The following is a 19,563-nucleotide window of genomic DNA, read 5'->3' as shown; positions in this document are numbered from 1 at the left end:
GTAGATGCTCTGGCCAAGTTGATGCTAGTAACTACAAGAGGGAGTATTTATGCTCGATAGTGGGTTCATGTCTCCGTGAATCTGGAGGGGTGACAAGAACCTCTAAGGTTATGGATGTGCTGTTGCCACTAGGGATAAAACATTGGTGCTATGTTCAAGGATGTAGTCACTGATTACATTACGCGCAATACTTAATGCAATTGTCTGTTGTTAGCAACTTAATACTGGAGGGGGTTCGGATGATAACCTGAAGGTGGACTTTTTAGGCATAGATGCATGCTGGATAGCGGTCTATGTACTTTGTCGTAATGCCCAATTAAATCTCACTATACTCATCATAATATGTATGTGCATGGTCATGCCCTCTTTATTTGTCAATTGCCCAACTGTAATTTGTTCACCCAACATGCTGTTTATCTTATGGGAGAGACACCTCTAGTGAACTGTGGACCCCGGTCCAATTCTCTATACTGAAATACAATCATACGCAATCTTTGTTCTACTGTTTTCTGCAAACAATCATCTTCCACACAATACGGTTAATCCTTTGTTACAGCAAGCCGGTGAGATTGACAACCTCACTGTTTCGTTGGGGCAAAGTACTTTGGTTGTGTTGTGCAGGTTCCACGTTGGCGCCGGAATCCCTGGTGTTGCGCCGCACTACATCCCGCCGCCATCAACCTTCAACGTGCTTCTTGGCTCCTCCTGGTTCGATAAACCTTGGTTTCTTTCTGAGGGAAAACTTGCTGATGTGCGCATCATACCTTCCTCTTGGGGTTCCCAACGAACGTGTGAGTTACACGCCATCAGAGAGCATTATCAAAAATAAACAAGCATAGCACATCAAAAACTTACGAACTGATAAGAGCAGCCTCGTAAGGGTCAAAGGCTCTCTTTCCAGCATCAGGTGCAGGTTCTTTGGTACGTGCAGCACCGGCTTCGGAGGTGCCGGAATCAACCACGTCGTCCCTTTTCCTCTTGTTCTTCGGGGAAGCAGCTGGGAGGGAAGAGCGTGTTGATTCGGTGGCCTCAGTTTCAATCTCTTTTTCAGAGGATGCCACGGATTTTCGAGAACCCGCGACATCACTCTCAAGGCGAGAAGTACCTTGGTTGTCATCGGTGACAACGGCCCGTTCTTCGACATCTCCACCTTCAGGAAGGGGAGGAAGAGGTGATGAAGTGTCATGGTTCTGTACAAAATAGAAATATGTCGACATAGATTCATATCAGTAATAGCAGTCCCAAAACTAGCAGTACCAAAGGGGAAAAAGAAGGAGTCCATAAATAAACATATGACAAAGATATATCACCTGAGGGAGTGTGTTGGTGGCGCTGAATGGCATCACGCGGCAAGTTGAAGGAACGGTGTCTTTCTTGTTCAGCGACGAGATTTTTCGGACAAGTTTCTCTAAGTCCTTGACCGATAAATCTGTTGACAAGCTATCTACATCTTCGTTGCCAGCATACATCCAAAGGGGATTTTTTCAGGCTTGCAGAGGCTGCACCCTGATCCTAAGGAAGTACGCCGTGATTTGGACACCCGACAATTCTTGTCCTCGGGTGTTTTGGAGCTGATGGATGCGTGTCATCAAGGCCTCTGTCGCCGTTTTTTCTTCGTCGGTGGCCTCCGCATCCCAGGAACGACGACGCCAAATTTTCTCGGTACCATCAAAAGGAGGGATGTTGTCTTCAACAGAGCCATGATTCTCCTCATGAATGTACAACCACTTTTTGCGCCACCCTTGTACTGAGTCAGGGAATTCGACATCAAAGTACTCAACGTCGGGGCGGACGCAGATAACAACGCCACCAATGTTATAAGAAACATTGGCAGAGCCATTACGGCGACAAAAGAAAATGTGTTTCCATAGAGCCCAGTTAGGCTGAACTCTAAGGAAAGCTTCGCAAAGCGTGATGAAGATGGAGATATGGAGGATGGAATTGGGAGTAAGGTGGTGAAGTTGCAGTCCATACATGAAAAGCAACCCCCGTAAGAAATTGTGGATGGGGGCAGAAAGACCGCAGATGAGGTGGTCGACAAAACTAACCCGGTACTCCGTTGGAGGGGTTGGATAACTTTCTTCGCTGGGGAAGAGAAGCGCGTCCTGCTTCTTGCTGATCCCCAGTTTCTTCAGCAGGTTGATGTCTTGAGGGGAGATTTTGGATCTCTCCCACTCCGTATTCCCCAGATCCTCGGTTGCCATCTTCGATTCAGGCGTGCTGTGCCTGGTGAGTCTGCGCGGAGGCATCAACAATGGCGCTGGAGTAAGGTGCGAGTATGGTTGAGCTCAAGAGCTTTGCGGCGCAAGGGAGAATTTTTGGCAGAGGAGAGCAGAGGAGCGGCGCGAGCGAAAGGACTAGAAGAGGAAGACGACGCCCTTATGTAGAGGTGCGGTGAACCGTCACGCCGTTGGATTAAAAGATTGCGGGACAGATGGTGTACACGTGGACAAGGGGTAAACGGTAATTTCATATAGACGAGAAAGTGCAGCAACTACAGTACGTGCACCAGGAAAAGCGGAGGACGTGTGTCCCCCACTTGCGCGACGTGTCAAACTGATGCGAAATTTGGGACCACAAGCCAGAGAGAGAGAGGTTCTCGCGATTTCCTGATATATTGATTGTGGCTATCGTCAGCAATGATGTCACCTTGGTAAGAGAAAATCTCGGATACGACAGTTTATAAGAATGGCGACAGCAGAAGATTGCTTTGGGAGCTTTTGAACAAATACAAGTTTTTGCCCAAATGCTCGGGGGCTACTTTGGAAAAAAGAAAAATTCGAGTATGACAAAATAGAAATGTCGAGAGCCTATGACCAAATACAAGCATTTGTTCATAGCCTCGGGGGCTACTCCCATCGGGAGCGCTGGTCGCGCACCCGATAAATATGAAAAATTCGAGACAGAATGAAAATATATTGAAATAAGGCAATAAAGTGTTGAGCCTACAACCAAGTACAAGTCCTTGGCTGTAGCCTCGGGGGCTACTCCCATCGGGAACGCTGTTCGCGTGCCCGATGAAATTATTAAAAAAAAAGAGAGAGAGAATGAAGAAAAAAGAAGAAGTGAGCATATTTCGAGTTATACAAATAACTCTACATATACTCCCATCGGGAAGACAAAATAAGTCATACATTGACTCGACAAAATGTGCTATTCCAGCAACCGAAAAAGCACTCGACAATATATTCTCAGAGCGCCAAAGTAGCGAATAATCTCTGAATGCCGCAAAACATTGCGAAGGTAAGACCCCAGATCCATTCTGAGTGGCGTAGCGCCGTCTCTGACGTCGGTTTGGTACTTCTTTCCGTATCAACAGATACGAAGAAAAATCCTAACGGACGCGTTAGGTACCCGATAAAATGTGACTGGGACTCGACAGAATGGTAAGACCTTAAGCGGCACCTGTCGAAGTTTACACCAGTATCCCGAGATCATGTCCAGGGACGTGATCTTGAAGTAGGTTTTTGCGGATTGCCACTAGAGCAGTTAACTAGTACCTGATCTGTCAGACGAACTAGCCCCAACTACCATTATCCCTGTACAATATAGAATTGTATATTTAAAAGATATGTGTCAAAGTTCGGCAAAGGTATCGAATATAAAGTTGGATATTTTCCCTGACTCTATGATTCAAGAAAAATCTCGGGGGCTACTGACATAGGCATCCCCAATGGGCCTGCCAAAGATGGTACCCGGGGTTTACTGGAGGCCCACGACCCGAAGGATAAGAAGATTCGGGAGGCCAAGATACTGTTAAGGAAAGCTAGAGTTGTATTAGGAAAGGATACTTGTAATCTTGCGGGACAAGTTAGAAACCCTCCCGGACTCTGTAAACTTGTGCATTACGAAACCCTCGGCTCCACCCCCTATATAAGGGGGAGTCGAGGGACAAAGAAAGGATCGAATTTACAGTCAACACAACCCTAGTTTCATATTCGTCGAGTACTTTTCGGCTGAAACCTTCGAGATCTACTTGCCCTCTACATCCAACTAAACCCTAGTCTACAATCCGTAGGCATTGACAAGTTAATACCTTGTTAGACGGCTTGACTGATTTAGGGTCTCCCCGGATGCGTGGCTTACACTAATCGACTCCCCCTGACCTATTGAGCACGACGGTGGTTGAGGATTACCGAAAGGCTCACCGGAGCATCACCGGCAACCATGTGCTGCGGCGGCGCACTCCGGCGAATGATCAATCTCGAGCTACAGAGCATGCGTGGATGTGCTAGGAGGCTTAGAAGATGCGCATGCTCACCCTCGACGCGTGGAGATGCTCGCCGGTGAAGACGGTGCACGGCAACGAGCTCCACCTCGTCGATACCTCCGCAGTACACCGAAAGGGAAGTTTAAAATTAGCTCGATTCCGAGCTCCCCTTGAACGATTGGCTCCACCCCGATGATCCCTGAGTCCATGCGCTTCTCCTGGACTAACTAATCGAGCTTGGGGTGGCCTCCTCCGTCGACTTAGTGCTCGACTCCGGTGATGATGCTCAGATGGTGGCGAGAGATAGAGAGATGGAGAAATCTAGAGAGTTGGCGGCGAAGCATTAGGGTTTCCTGGTGAAGCTCTGTGCATATTTATAGGACAAATGGTGGTCGGCAACGCCGACTCGACGTCGGAGACGGCCGGGATGCACAGCGAGGTCGGCGCTTGTTCTAAGCGCGAATCTTGACGAGAAGTGGATGAGACGGACGCGAGAAGATTTGGAGAGGCTCGGAGATGGTCTCTGGCGTCCGGGATCATCCCTATCCGCAGCGAGGAGGTGGCAGTGGCTCGCCGTCGCCGTGTCGTCTGCGGAGAAGAAGAAGAAAACGACGCCCCTTCTTTGTTTGATGCCAGCGACGAAACGGTATCCTGGGCTGGACTGGGCCGTGGAGGTGGTATTGGTCTTGGGCTCCTTCTGGGCTTCGGCCGGACAGGTAAGCCTGGTAAGCCCCTCTCTCTCTCCTTTTCTTTTCTATTTTCTTTTCTGTTTTTAATTTATTATTTGAATTCAATTTGAATCTGGTTAATTTTGCAGGTTCTTAAATATTTGAAACTTAATAAAATTTGATAGTAATGCATACTGCATAATTGTGTTGTTCCAACAAATATTAAATGTTTGATTAAATTGGTATTTATTTGAGGGTCATTCTTAATTTAAAATAAACATGAATCTATGTGATCCTTTTAATTCCTTTTTATTTAAGAACCAAAATATGTTAAAATGATTTGAAGTTGAGGACATTTTCATGGTAGTCATATTATTAAGTTTTGCTAGTGTGCTCACCAATATTGGTTGTGCATATGTATTTTAGATATGACTAGAATTTAAAATAAGGTGTTAATGAAGATGGTTTTAGGATCATGATTTCATGTGCTTATTATTCCTAAGGCATGGAAATTTAGTTAGGTTTATTTTAGAATATTTGCTATTGATTGATCAACTAATTATGTATTAGTACTTGAGTTTAGAGTATTGTCTTAGGGTTTACTTGTGATGCACAAGTTAGGGTTTAGACATAGGTTCTATGTGGTTATGATCTAGGGTTTCCTTATACTTATCCATGGAGGCAATAAGGAAATAGGAGAGTGGTCTACCAATCATTTCATGTGATGGATGATATCTGCTCATCAAATAAAGCTTAAATTATCTTCTATATCTACAAAGCATGATCATGCATTAGACATGCATGATCAACTTATTCCTCACTAATCTCTCTTTATTATTCCTCTCATAACACTCCTCCTAGGTTCTTAGGTTTTATGATCTCTACCAAGTTGTGATGGTTATGGAATTGGTTTACTAAGGTATTGCTATTTGGAATAAGGTTCTCACCTCCAAGATCAAATGTTGTCTTGAACAACTAGGATTAGTACTACTCTAGTATTATTGTATGGGCATGGCTATGATTAGTATTATCACTTCTCTCACTTCTCAATACCTTGACACATCATAGGGCTCTACTCAAAATATGATGATATGATCTTGTAACTGTATTGTTTTTCCCAGGAATTCTACCTTGGTATCTTATGTAGCTTGTTCTTCTGGAAATCTGATAAACCTGCATCTTGTGGTATGCCTCCACCTCCTAGCTTCTCCATCTTGATCCTAACTAATGTATGGATGGTCTCAAGGTTTTGGGTTTCCTTGTAACATGGTACTAGATGATCAAATGGATGAAGGGTGTGGCTCCTTTTATAGTCTTGGGCAAGCTCTAGTATCATGACACATAGGTAGGTAACTCTTGTTTTGGTTTGTTGAGTAAGGTGCTTGGTTGTCATGCCCTCATCCATAGCAATCCTTTGTGCATGAGGTGGCATAACTTGGAATGCAAGTCATGTAGATATTTTCTTCCTATGTGGCATAGAGATTATCCTCTCATATGATTTATTTTTGGATAGCCAAGTGGAATTTGGTACTAAATATCTTGTGGAGGGTGTTGTACTTGTGAATAGTTCACCACATCAGATATGATTGGATTTATGTTATAATATTGGTCAAAAGGTCAAGGTTGAGGGTTATCCCTCAATTTTGGATAGTTGGTTTGATTTCACCAAGGCATGATCATATGAGTTTCAAAATACTCATAGTTAGTTTTATTTAAATAGTTTGAACTATAATTCGTAATGTAAATGGATTTATTTTTATGATATTCCATATATTTAATAAGTTATGATTTAAATAAGAATGTGTGACTTTTATGCACTTTAAACCCTGTGGTTTACCTTTATTTAGAAGTGAATTAAATTACACACAAAGGTAGTTGCTAACTTTTAAGTATTATTAAGTTAGGGTTTGATTCTTAAAGAATGTGTTGTTGTAAGGAATGCCATGTTGAGATCTTTTATAAGATCTTGTAATTGATCCTTACTTAAGGTGTTGTTTGTTGTAAATCTACTTTCATTTGATCTAGCCCATAGATCAAATCATATCTACCCAAAACAGGGTTTTTGCAAAGATCACAGTGAAGTTTATAGCGCTTGACTTGATGATCTACTTCAATTCAAGCAAGTCAAGTGAAACTTCAGTTACTGTGGTAAGTTTTATTTGAAAGCGCGAAAATTCCCCGGATTTTCTATGCATGAATGCAATGCACACTTTGGTGTTCTCTCATTTTATAGCCTCTAAACCTGGGATATTACAGCCTCTCCCCCTTAAACTGAACTTCGTCCCGAAGTTCGAACGCTCTCATGTTTCGGAATGTAGAACTGACTTGAACATATCACGATCCTTTCAAACTCCATGGTGACCTCATTAGATATAAGTGAATATATTCCTTGTCCAGATCCTTCCTGGAATCTTCTATTGTCTGGCACTGATACTTTCTTCTATTCTATGATTTCTTCCAACACTCTAAGCTTATAGTCTCTCTCTCCAAAGATTCTTGGATTAGGACATCTTCTTATGCTAATGGACTTTACTAATGGTTGTGGTGATAGCTTCCTATCTGGGTACCCAAAACTTGGTTCTATCAGCTACGGTGTAATATGGCACTACGGTGTACCAGCTGCGGTGCCCAAACCTTAATTCTAAAAGATTTATTTAAGGTAGAGTATTGTTTTCCCTTACTACCATAACGAAAGTAATGGTACTTAGTAAGGTATTTACAATAGGCATGGTCCTGGTGGTTTAGTCCTACGAATGGATTAGACTCATTTAGTCCATCCAATCATGGCTTCTAGTTTATGCTAGTTACCCTCCTTTTGGTTTCTTTAGGTTCCATGAAAGGAATCTTTCTAATAAGCTTATGTTTTGGTATGGTCAAACTCCTTCGGTCTTAAGCCTTCTTAAGCTTTGATTGTCCTCTGACATCTTCTTCATCCAACTTCATTATCTTAGACTTACTTGAGCTCTTTTACTTCTGAGTAATTATCAATTACCCACTCAAGTTAGGGTCTGATCCTTACTTCTTCGAGATATGAACCTCGGCTTCTGGTCTGACATCCTCCTGAGAGTACTGTTATATGTGTACTTCCCAACAACCTTATGAAAATAAGTTTGAACCTCCTCTTAGTTCAGACCTTCTGCTTCATCATTCCTACTCCAAATATTATATATTGATATTTCTCATTCAGCCTTCCTCTCCCCCTTGGAGTTTACTAATGATCTTTAAACTCCTTTTTCTTCTAATCATTAAACTCCAAGGTTAGATAGTTGGTCTATGTCTAGTTTAGGGTTTGTACTTTTCTAGAGTCTCACGAAGAATTCTTTGTGGTGTGTCCACACAGTTGTGGATATCCGATGTGAATCCTCCGACTGAATGTTTACCAGCTACAGAATACCAGCTGTGGAATACCAGCTATGGAATCCCTCTTTTTAAAGTAAAGGAATGTTTCAGCTGCGGACTATCTGTTACCAGATGCAGACTATCTAGCACCAGATGTGGCTTATTTGATACCAGCTGTGGATTATTTTATGGCTCTAGTCAACATCTACCTACCAGCTGCAGATACTTTAATAGTTTTAGTTAAAATCTACCTCACTTTAAGTGCTTCCTCTTCATAATTATCCTATATCAGCCGCGGTCTTACAATATCAGCTGCGACTTCACTTGTCCATTTTCCTTCTTCTAGGTTTTGTTTTGCAAGAGAACCACTTGTTGACACTATAAAGATAGTATCATAAGTGACTTCGCTTGCATTCCCTTCTTCCATAATGAATATGTCTCCACTTCTACTACTCCATATTCACTATTTTTCTCACTTTCATGATACTTCCATGTTGAAGTACTCCTAAATTGAGGATGAAAATGGGTTTTGATTTGTCCTACCTTCAGATTGTTGTGGTTGCTTCCCACAATGCACTTCCTTCTTCTAGTGAACCTTCATCTTGTCTTCAAAATCTTCACAATTCGTCACTTCCTCACACGAATACCTTTACCCTCTAGACCTATAACATCAAGTAAGAGCTTGATATTGCAACATGCATTTGCATATCAAAGTTAAACTTCATGTATGGATCTAGTCAAACAATGAAAATCCAATAAAATCTAAGAAGATTCAGCTTTGTGCTTATAATACACATCATTATATGCCTGGATAGTTTTATTGAAATAGTTTGAACTATAATTCGTAATGTAAATGGATTTATTTTTATGATATCTATTATATTATTAAAACAACAAACAATTAGCGGCTAAGATTTCACATGAGGTAACGCCAACGGCTAAGATTTCAGATTAGAAAGAAAAAATAAAAAAGAGCATATAACAACAGCGTGCACGTAGAGCCCGTGAGCGAGCGGCCGCTTTGTCCAACCCCGCACAGAGAGGAGAGGCGAGCTACGGCCCTAGGGTTTGCCATCGCGTCTTCCACCCTTCAAGTCATCTTCCTGCGTGTCTGCCGCCCCTTCCCGTCGTCCTGCTCCGCCCCTCCACGTCGTCCTCCGGCGAGTCTGCCGCGAACTGCCCGAGATGGAGCTGCGCGTATCCTTGAGCGGTCCTACTACCTGACCACACACCAGCTTGCTTCGTCCTGGCAAGCCTGTCAGCCAGTACATCGACCAGATGAAGCGCAGCGATCGGCCATACGCTCGGGAAAGGCATCAGAGAAGGGGACATCGGCCTGGAGCACTCAACCAAGTGACCGGGTATGAAGGCATCATAAAATAGCTACATCGACAGCGGGCAGATGAGTAGACGACACAAAGGCTCGATTCACATATGGTGGCGCTCCTCACAGGTTAGGATGTTGGTCTTTCACGATCTAGCTTTGTATCGAAATTTTGTTTATTGATTTATACACATATTGATTAACATCAGATTGATTCATTACGAGCTGTCTACGAGACATGTCAGCTACGGTATTTTGATACTCAGGGTATTGCAGAAACTTATGGTGTGATCACGACATTATATTTATACTTTAAGAAAATAAAAGCAGTATGCCTTTTCTATCTTCCTTTTTTCTTTGAATTGAGGTACAACATAAGAAGGGGCCGGCCATTGAGATACTACTATTACTCACAAATTCTGGATTCACATATGGTGGGGCTCCGCACAGGTTAGGATGTTGGTCTTTCACGATCTAGCTTGGTATCTAAATTTTGTTTATTGATTTATACACATATTGATTCACATCAGATTGATTCATTACGAGCTGTCGATGAGACATGTCAGCTACGGTAATTTGAGACTCAGGTTAATTGCAGAAATTTATGGTGTGATCACGACATCATATTTGTACTTTAAGAAAATAAAAGCAGTATGCCTTTTCTATCTTCTGTTTTTTCTTTGAATTGAGCATAGAACATAAGAAGGGATCGGCCATGGAGATACTACTATTGCTCACAAAGTCACAAAGGCTTGATTCACATATGGTGGCGCTCCGCACAGGTTAGGATGTTGGTCTTTCACGATCTAGCTTGGTATCTAAATTTTGTTTATTGATTTATACACATATTGATTCACATCAGATTGATTCATTACGAGCTGTCTATGAGACATGTCAGCTACGGTATTTTGAGACTCAGGTTATTGCAGAAATATATGCTGTAATCACGACATCATATTTGTACTTTAAGAAAAAAAAGCACTATGCCTTTTCTATCTTCCGGTTTTTCTTTGAATTGAGCGTAGAACATAAGAAGGGGTTGTCCATGGAGATACTACTATTGCTCCCACCAGTGTATTTGTTTTGTTTAGGATTTAGGGGAGCTAACCTTACCAAATACTTTTACTCTGTGCAGTGAACTTTTTCCTGGATCAGTAAATGGTAATGACCAGTGCTAACTGGATTTTGTTTTCTGGCATGTGTTTAAATATAGTGAATATATTTGTAGTACATTTATGTCTTTGTCTGATATATTACACTGATATGAAGTCTAAGAACTGCATGAATAATTTCAGGTGCAAGACGGGGTAGACAACCGGAGGATACTCGCTGTTTGGACGTGCATTGGCGTGCGATGTAACAAGAAGCCGGGCGATTCTAGAAAATCAGTGTATACATAGATTATGGTTCTCCTCACCACATAATTATGTGTATCATAGCTTATTTAATCAACAACTTAGAAGTTAACACTCTATTCATCTATGTAATGTAGCATCTGTACATTTCATCCATCTACGCATGTAGTTTCTATTGATATATGGAATGCTGAATTTTAATAAAACTTGCCTGGTGAGGTTTTTGTCATCCAAGCAGTTATTTGTCTTTGATTTTCTCCAGGTATCAGTCTAATACTAAAGGTAAATATCCCAGATTTGCATTCCTTGCGTCAAGTTTCTTTTTGTTACTTTTTTATTCGTAGCGTAGATAAACTCATATTTTTATCCACGAACGTGAATGGAAGTTTTACATTAGATCACGATTTGTGAAGTGAGAAACAATTCATATATGCAGGTCTGTTCCTCTACTCTGCTGAACAGGTATGTAATGTGATATGTTAATTTCAGCTAATCAGATCGGTGAACTGCTCGATCACGCATTGATCCCAGCAGTTGCTGCCTCCATCCATAGTTTGACCTTAGATGATAAACTACCGCTCAGTTCTCACTCTTCATATTATCTCATGACGGTGATGCATAGGTTCTACTCTTACATCATAAGTAGTCCCAATATTATTTAAAGTGTGGTGCATGTATGAAGCAATAATGTCCTCATTATGATTACAACCACTGTTGCCTGGTGTGCTCCTACTGGGTTGCTTTCCTTTGCTTTTCTTTTGTACTAATTTGGTTACTACATGGTTCTGCTATATAGGTTACCTTCCTATGGTGCTAGATGTTATTAAGTTCCCTGATTCTTTAATTAGTGCGGCTATAACTACTTTTTGTGTGAAAGCAAAAACAATAAAGAAAAGGGATTTCTATTTTCGTGCCCCTGGTTCGTTAGTTGTACTCAGTTTTCCCCAGTCCGTTAGTTTTTCCTCAGTTTTCCCCTCCTCTAGTTTGAAACACGCACAAGTGCTGGAACGGCCGGTAGCCGTCAGGTCAGAGGCCTTGACCGTTAGTCTGACCGGGTGGTGCCGCACAGGGGCAGCTCCTCCCTGACCGTCTCGTGCTGACGGGTAGGGTCAGGAGACACGTTGGAGCAGCCATCCATCTATCGCTGACGTGTGGACCGTTTCATTGGTCATTCATCTTTCCCGATCTAGTGCCATCGTTCTTCAAGGTGCTGGAGGGTTTGAAGCATACCTACTACCCCTCCCCTGAGCTTAATTCAGAGTTGCCTCAGCGCGCTCGAGTAATAACTGGGAAAATCAAGGCAGTCTTGGACAGGTCTTCGAGCCAACTTCAGGAAGAAATGCAAGTGAAAGAGAATGCTCTCGAGGGCGCAGGAGTCTTTTTCTTTCTTTATTTGAAATCCAAATCGAAATGCCTCAACTTGATAAATTGACTTATTTCTCACAATTCTTCTGGTTATGCCTTCTCGGACCCCATCCCCGGGCGGGTCTCAAACTCGTGATCTAAGCCACGTCTGTCTAGCAAGAGTTGAACACATTGAGCTATCATGTTGAGCTTGCTCTTCCTACTTTAGGGCAGAAACCACTCCTATCTTTCTTTCTCTCAATATACTGAAAGGTGAGAATGTCTTGTGGCGAGCAGCTCTTGGGTATTTGCTTCGTTCGTAAACATTTCTATGTTGTTGCTTTTTCACTACCAATGAGTAGGCAGCTTTGGATGCTTATGGAGATATGGCTTTGGTAAAGATCTGCTTAGCGTGTGCTTTTTCGGGTGCTACTTAGAATAGATCGAGATAGTCAGACTATATGTTATAGCGCAGCAGTTGCCTGTCGGATCAATCTCTCGTAGACTAGGCCTCTATGGTTATGGCTTTGAGCTGTGAATAGGTGTTAAGGATTTCGCTTCCTCCGTTCATAAGATGTGAGCTCCATTCCGCCTACCAAATCTCTCTTTCGCAACAAAGATTTCCAATATTGTACCCATGGGAAAGAAGTATTTCTCGGCCCAATAGATTAGGCATATCTTACCCGCCTCATGCCCAAGGGTTGTTGCTCACTTCCTTCATGTGCCGAAGTAGGCTTTGGCTAGTAGTATTTTGTTCTGTCTTACGATGGAAGGAATGGGCGCCACTATCCCAGCCCGGATCCAGCCAGGTTCTATTGATCATGTCCCCTTCCCAACAGTTGTACCTTGTCTTGGGGCGTCTTTCTTTGGCTTTACTATCAAGCCCGCCGGAAAAATCCAAGTCTTTCTCTTCCCGTCCCGGGTCATAGTGAGGCGAAGGTGCGTCCACAGAAGAGGAAATCGCAATGCATCTTGCTCAGCAGGCGTAGCTTGGAGTGGGAGTGTTGCGGGAGTAAGGCCAGGAAAGTGGCCCAAGAGAGGAAGCCAAACAAACCAACCAGGGCCTTTTGAGCGCTGCTAAGCTAATATACGCCAAAGAAAGAAAAGGAGGTAACTAGATTTCACATGAGGTAACGCCAACGGCTAAGATTTCAGATTAGAAAGAAAAAATAAAAAAGAGCATATAACAACAGCGTGCACGTAGAGCCCGTGAGCGGGCGGCCGCTTTGTCCAACCCCGCACAGAGAGGAGAGGCGAGCTGCGGCCCTAGGGTTTGCCATCGCGTCTTCCACCCTTCAAGTCGTCTTCCTGCGCGTCTGCCGCCCCTTCCCGTCGTCCTGCTCCGCCCCTCCACGTCGTCCTCCGGCGAGTCTGCCGCGAACTGCCCGAGATGGAGCTGCGCGTATCCTTGAGCGGTCCTACTACCTGACCACACACCAGCTTGCTTCGTCCTGGCAAGCCTGTCAGCCAGTACATCGACCAGATGAAGCGCAGCGATCGGCCATACGCTCGGGCAAGGCATCAGAGAAGGGGACATCGGCCTGGAGCACTCAACCAAGTGACCGGGTATGAAGGCATCATAAAATAGCTACATCGACAGCGGGCAGATGAGTAGACGACACAAAGGCTCGATTCACATATGGTGGCGCTCCTCACAGGTTAGGATGTTGGTCTTTCACGATCTAGCTTTGTATCGAAATTTTGTTTATTGATTTATACACATATTGATTCACATCAGATTGATTCATTACGAGCTGTCTATGAGACATGTCAGCTACGGTATTTTGATAATCAGGGTATTGCAGAAACTTATGGTGTGATCACGACATTATATTTGTACTTTAAGAAAATAAAAGCAGTATGCCTTTTCTATCTTCCTTTTTTCTTTGAATTGAGGTAGAACATAAGAAGGGGCCGGCCATTGAGATACTACTATTACTCACAAATTCTGGATTCACATATGGTGGCGCTCCGCACAGGTTAGGATGTTGGTCTTTCACGATCTAGCTTGGTATCCAAATTTTGTTTATTGATTTATACACATATTGATTCACATCAGATTGATTCATTACGAGCTGTCTATGAGACATGTCAGCTACGGTAATTTGAGACTCAGGTTAATTGCAGAAATTTATGGTGTGATCACGACATCATATTTGTACTTTAAGAAAATAAAAGCAGTATGCCTTTTCTATCTTCTGTTTTTTTCTTTGAATTGAGCATAGAACATAAGAAGGGATCGGCCATGGAGATACTACTATTGCTCACAAAGTCACAAAGGCTTGATTCACATATGGTGGCGCTCCGCACAGGTTAGGATGTTGGTCTTTCACGATCTAGCTTGGTATCTAAATTTTGTTTATTGATTTATACACATATTGATTCACATCAGATTGATTCATTACGAGCTGTCTATGAGACATGTCAGCTACGGTATTTTTAGACTCAGGTTATTGCAGAAATATATGCTGTAATCACGACATCATATTTGTACTTTAAGAAAAAAAAGCATTATGCCTTTTCTATCTTCCGGTTTTCCTTTGAATTGAGCGTAGAACATAAGAAGGGGTTGGCCATGGAGATACTACTATTGCTCCCACCAGTGTATTTGTTTTGTTTAGGATTTAGGGGAGCTAACCTTACCAAATACTTTTACTCTGTGCAGTGAACTTTTTCCTGGATCAGTAAATGGTAATGACCAGTGCTAACTGGATTTTGTTTTCTGGCATGTGTTTAAATATAGTGAATATATTTGTAGTACATTTATGTCTTTGTCTGATATATTACACTGATATGAAGTCTAAGAACTGCATGAATAATTTCAGGTGCAAGATGGGGTAGACGACCGGAGGATACTCGCTGTTTGGACGTGCATTGGCGTGCGATGTAACAAGAAGCCGGGCGATTCTAGAAAATCAGTGTATACATAGATTATGGTTCTCCTCACAACATAATTATGTGTGTCATAGCTTATTTAATCAACAACTTAGAAGTTAACACTCTATCCATCTATGTAATGTAGCATCTGTACATTTCATCCATCTACGCATGTAGTTTCTATTGATATATGGAATGCTGAATTTTAATAAAACTTGCCTGGTGAGGTTTTTGTCATCCAAGCAGTTATTTGTCTTTGATTTTCTCCAGGTATCAGTCTAATACTAAAGGTAAATATCCCAGATTTGCATTCCTTGCGTCAAGTTTCTTTTTGTTACTTTTTTATTCGTAGCGTAGATAAACTCGTATTTTTATCCACGAACGTGAATGGAAGTTTTACATTAGATCACGATTTGTGAAGTGAGAAACAATTCATATATATGCAGGTCTGTTCCTCTACTATGCTGAACAGGTATGTAATGTGATATGTTAATTTTAGCTAATCAGATCGGTGAACTGCTCGATCACGCATTGAACCCAGCAGTTGCTTCCTCCATCCATAGTTTGACCTTAGATGATAAACTACCGCTCAGTTCTCACTCTTCATATTATCTCATGACGGTGATGCATAGGTTCTACTCTTACATCATAAGTAGTCCCAATATTATTTAAAGTGTGGTGCATGTATGAAGCAATAATGTGCTCATTATGATTACAGCCACTGTTGCCTGGTGTGCTCCTACTGGGTTGCTATCCTTTGCTTTTCTTTTGTACTAATTTGGTTACTACATGGTTCTGCTATATAGGTTACCTTCCTATGGTGCTAGATGTTATTAAGTTACCTGATTCTTTAATTAGTGCGGCTATAACTACTTTTTGTGTGAAAGCAAAAACAATAAAGAAAAGGGATTTCTATTTTCGTGCCCCTGGTTCGTTAGTTGTACTCAGTTTTCCCCAGTCCCTTAGTTTTTTCTCAGTTTTCCCCTCCTCTAGTTTGAAACACGCACAAGTGCTGGAACGGCCGGTAGCCGTCAGGTCAGAGGCCTTGACCGTTAGTCTGACCGGGTAGGGCCGCACAGGGGCAGCTCCTCCCTGACCATCTCGTGCTGACGGGTAGGGTCAGGAGACACGTCGGAGCAGCCATCCATCTATCGTTGACGTGTGGTCCGTTTTATTTCATGATTTTATACGCGGTGCTGCCAATGACAAATGAGGCCGCTCTATAGGGCTGCCGCAGCCAATGACCAGTGGGGTCGTATATTTTTCAGGAAAAGACATATATTGCCGCTCTGTGGGGCTGCCGCAACCAATGACCAGTGGGGTCGTCTATATATTTAGAGAAACTCATATATTGCCGCTCTGTGGGGCCTCCGCAGCCAATGACCAGTGGGGTCGTCTATTTTTCAGGAAAAGACACATATTGCCGCTCTGTGGGGCTGCCGCAGCCAATGACCAGTGGGGTCGTCTATTTATTAAGAGAAAATCATATATTGCCGCTCTGTGGGGCCTCCGCAGCCAATGACCAGTGGGGTCGTCTATTTTTCTTGAAAAGACACATATTGCCACTCTGTGGGGCTGCCGCAGCCAATGACCAGTGCGGTCGTCTATTTATTTAGAGAAACTCATATATTGCCGCTCTGTGGGGCCTCCGCAGCCAATGACCAGTGGGGTCGTCTATTTTTCAGGAAAAGACACATATTGCCGCTCTGATATATGTCTTTAGAGAATATCATAGAGAGAAACAACAAGTTCGCTAATTAATTATTCTTAAGCTAGACCGGAGAACCGCTGGCAGCTCGTTCCCCACCGTCGGACGGAGCAGCCATCACCGGCGCCTCGTCGCGCCGCCGGCTCTGTCCCCAGGCGGCGTTGGACGGACTGCGGCGCTGCACGTCAACCACGGCTCCAGCACTTGTTTCGTCCGCACGCATTGTACCCACCGCAGGAAAGTCCGCCGCAAGCAGATCCGCCGCCCACGACGACCGGGATTTGTTCCGCACACCAATTGGTAGTATAGCTTGGTAAGACCTCCGCTTCTGCCTCCCTCGCCCCCTAATCGATTCGGTTCCCGTAATTTATTGGAGTTTGCAGGTACGAAATAGTCCTCAATGTCTGGTCGTAGCGGGTACACCGGCGAGGGTGGGGATTCGATCATGTCGTGGCCACGTTCTACTTCTCCTACCTCGTCAGAAGTGCAGGTATCTAGCTTCAGCTCTCTGTACTACCGTTGAATTTGATGTGCCGCCATGGCCTGTTGGAGTGATTTCAGTTGTTCTTTTTTCCATTATTGTTACAGTTAGCCAGGCAAGCCGATGATCCATGGTACATTGCATACCAAGATGAATCAACCCAGTGGTGTAGCCAGAGGATGGATTTGGAGGAGAAGGTGGCCAATTTAGGTGATGAATTGGCCCGTAAAAACCTGATGATATTCGAGCTGAAGCGTATTGTGGAGGAAGAAAAGAAGAATTCAGAGCTTATTCGCAAGGAGAAGTTGAGAGTTGAGACAGATCTTGCCGTATTTGATCAAGTGGTAGAAAATCTAGAACATGAACTTAAAGTGATGGGAGAGGAGAAAAGTAGATTCATCTGGGCAGTTTTATTAGGTGTCATCCCTGTCCTAGCAGTTATGTGGTTCTAACCACTGTATTTTGTTGTGGCTCTAAAAACTGTATTTTGGCGTACAATTTCCTACTTGTGCTAAGTAATGCGCATGATAATTTTAGCATGCATGAACATTTTATAAAAGTGAAGGGATCCCAAAAGTGAAAGCATGTACCAGCCTCCGGATCAAATACATATCAATAGCTTCCCAATCAAGTTGGGATAGAATTCAAATCATACATACGGATGTACATGGACACATCAAGAACGTGGAGAAGCTTTTTTTGAGACGGAGGTAGTAGTTCGAACAATTTTATCCCAATTGAAAATTGAAAAATACAAATCTTTACTATTAAATTGCAATAGGTGACTGCCTGGTGTCACAAACAGGCCGAAGAAATTTTTAGGCCCAACATCGTCCGGCAGCCCTTGGCCCAATCTTCATTTGAATCCAAAAGTGATCAGCCACGTATCCATCAACTTAATTTGAATCCAACTCGAACACGCATGCATGTGTCTTGCTTGCTCATGGCGTCAAGTGCAGTACGTATCCGAGACGTGCTTGCTCCTGGCGTCTACGTGCATCTCAGATATGTTTGCTCCTAACCGATCGACTGAGTCCAAATAGAGCACGTCAGTATCAATTTTGGCTATAATTTTCTCCTGGCCGTGGCGCAGCATGTATCCGCTATTCAACCATATATACGATTATAGCATAGCAAAATGTCAATGTAATAGAGGCCGACCAGATATTTTGAATGATCGGACTCAACTGCACAAACCTTCAATTGATTGGTCTCCTTTTTTTCTCGATTAGTCTCTATAAAATTGATCGAAAGCAATGAAGATATCTATATATATATATATACAACGGCGAGGCTAGACAATGGCAAGAAAAAGGACCGTGCGAACGGGGACACATCGCATGAGGGACGCAACAACAAATAACTGAACAACGGAGCATCCAGGCTTCAAGGCGCATAGAGACGAACACAACTAGCTTTCCACGGAAGGAGGAGGAATTGACCATCGATCAACATCGAAATCATTGATCCACACCAGTAAGCTCCTGGTATTTCCGTGGACGCCGAGAAGTCGAAACGACTGCTAAAGCTTCATGCCGATCAACGAGGACGGGAAGTTCCCTTCTCCAGTAGCGGCTAAATTCAACGCTCGCTCGCTCATACCAACCGACTCTCCTTGTGCTGTTGGTCATCGTCACCGGCTACGCTGTGACCGCTGTCTGACCATTCTTGCCCGTTGAGGAGAGTTGGGGCGTGTGGCGGCGAAGCAGACACAAATATAGCGTAGATTTTCAAGCCAAATAATGCGGGGAGAGAAGCTGGCCAATGAGGAGCATGAGACAGAGGTAATCCACCACTGGCCCACGCAGGGACGCCGCCTACCACCTGCCACTACGGCACTATACATACATGGCCTCTCAAATGAAGAGCAGCACACAACAACTTCCAAAGAGGTACAATAACATCCTTCACTCCATTAATTATTTTTTACTTATGAGCGTCTAGCGATTGCTAGGAATAGGACGAAGAAGAAACGATCGAGGACTCACATACATTAAAAAAATCTTTATTTATGTGCAAGTTTTACTAATTACCTGCTTCATCGAACTTTAGTTAGTGCAAACACTAATACATTGGTTAAACAAATTAAAATTGATAAATAGAGAGTATATGACGGAATAATATAGGAAATAAAAGATTCAGACCAGGCTACATCTACGATGATTGATCGATTTTCGGGAAAAAATGCAGGTCACGCCTATGTTTTTTGTTAAAAAGTTTAGCGATAAAAATTAAGGTCTAAAGTTAGAGTGATCAG

Source organism: Lolium perenne, chromosome 3 (genome assembly GCF_019359855.2).
Source record: "Lolium perenne isolate Kyuss_39 chromosome 3, Kyuss_2.0, whole genome shotgun sequence".
NCBI lineage: Eukaryota > Viridiplantae > Streptophyta > Magnoliopsida > Poales > Poaceae > Lolium > Lolium perenne.
The sequence above is the reverse complement of the archived record's forward strand: the minus strand, read 5'-3'. Positions refer to the sequence as shown.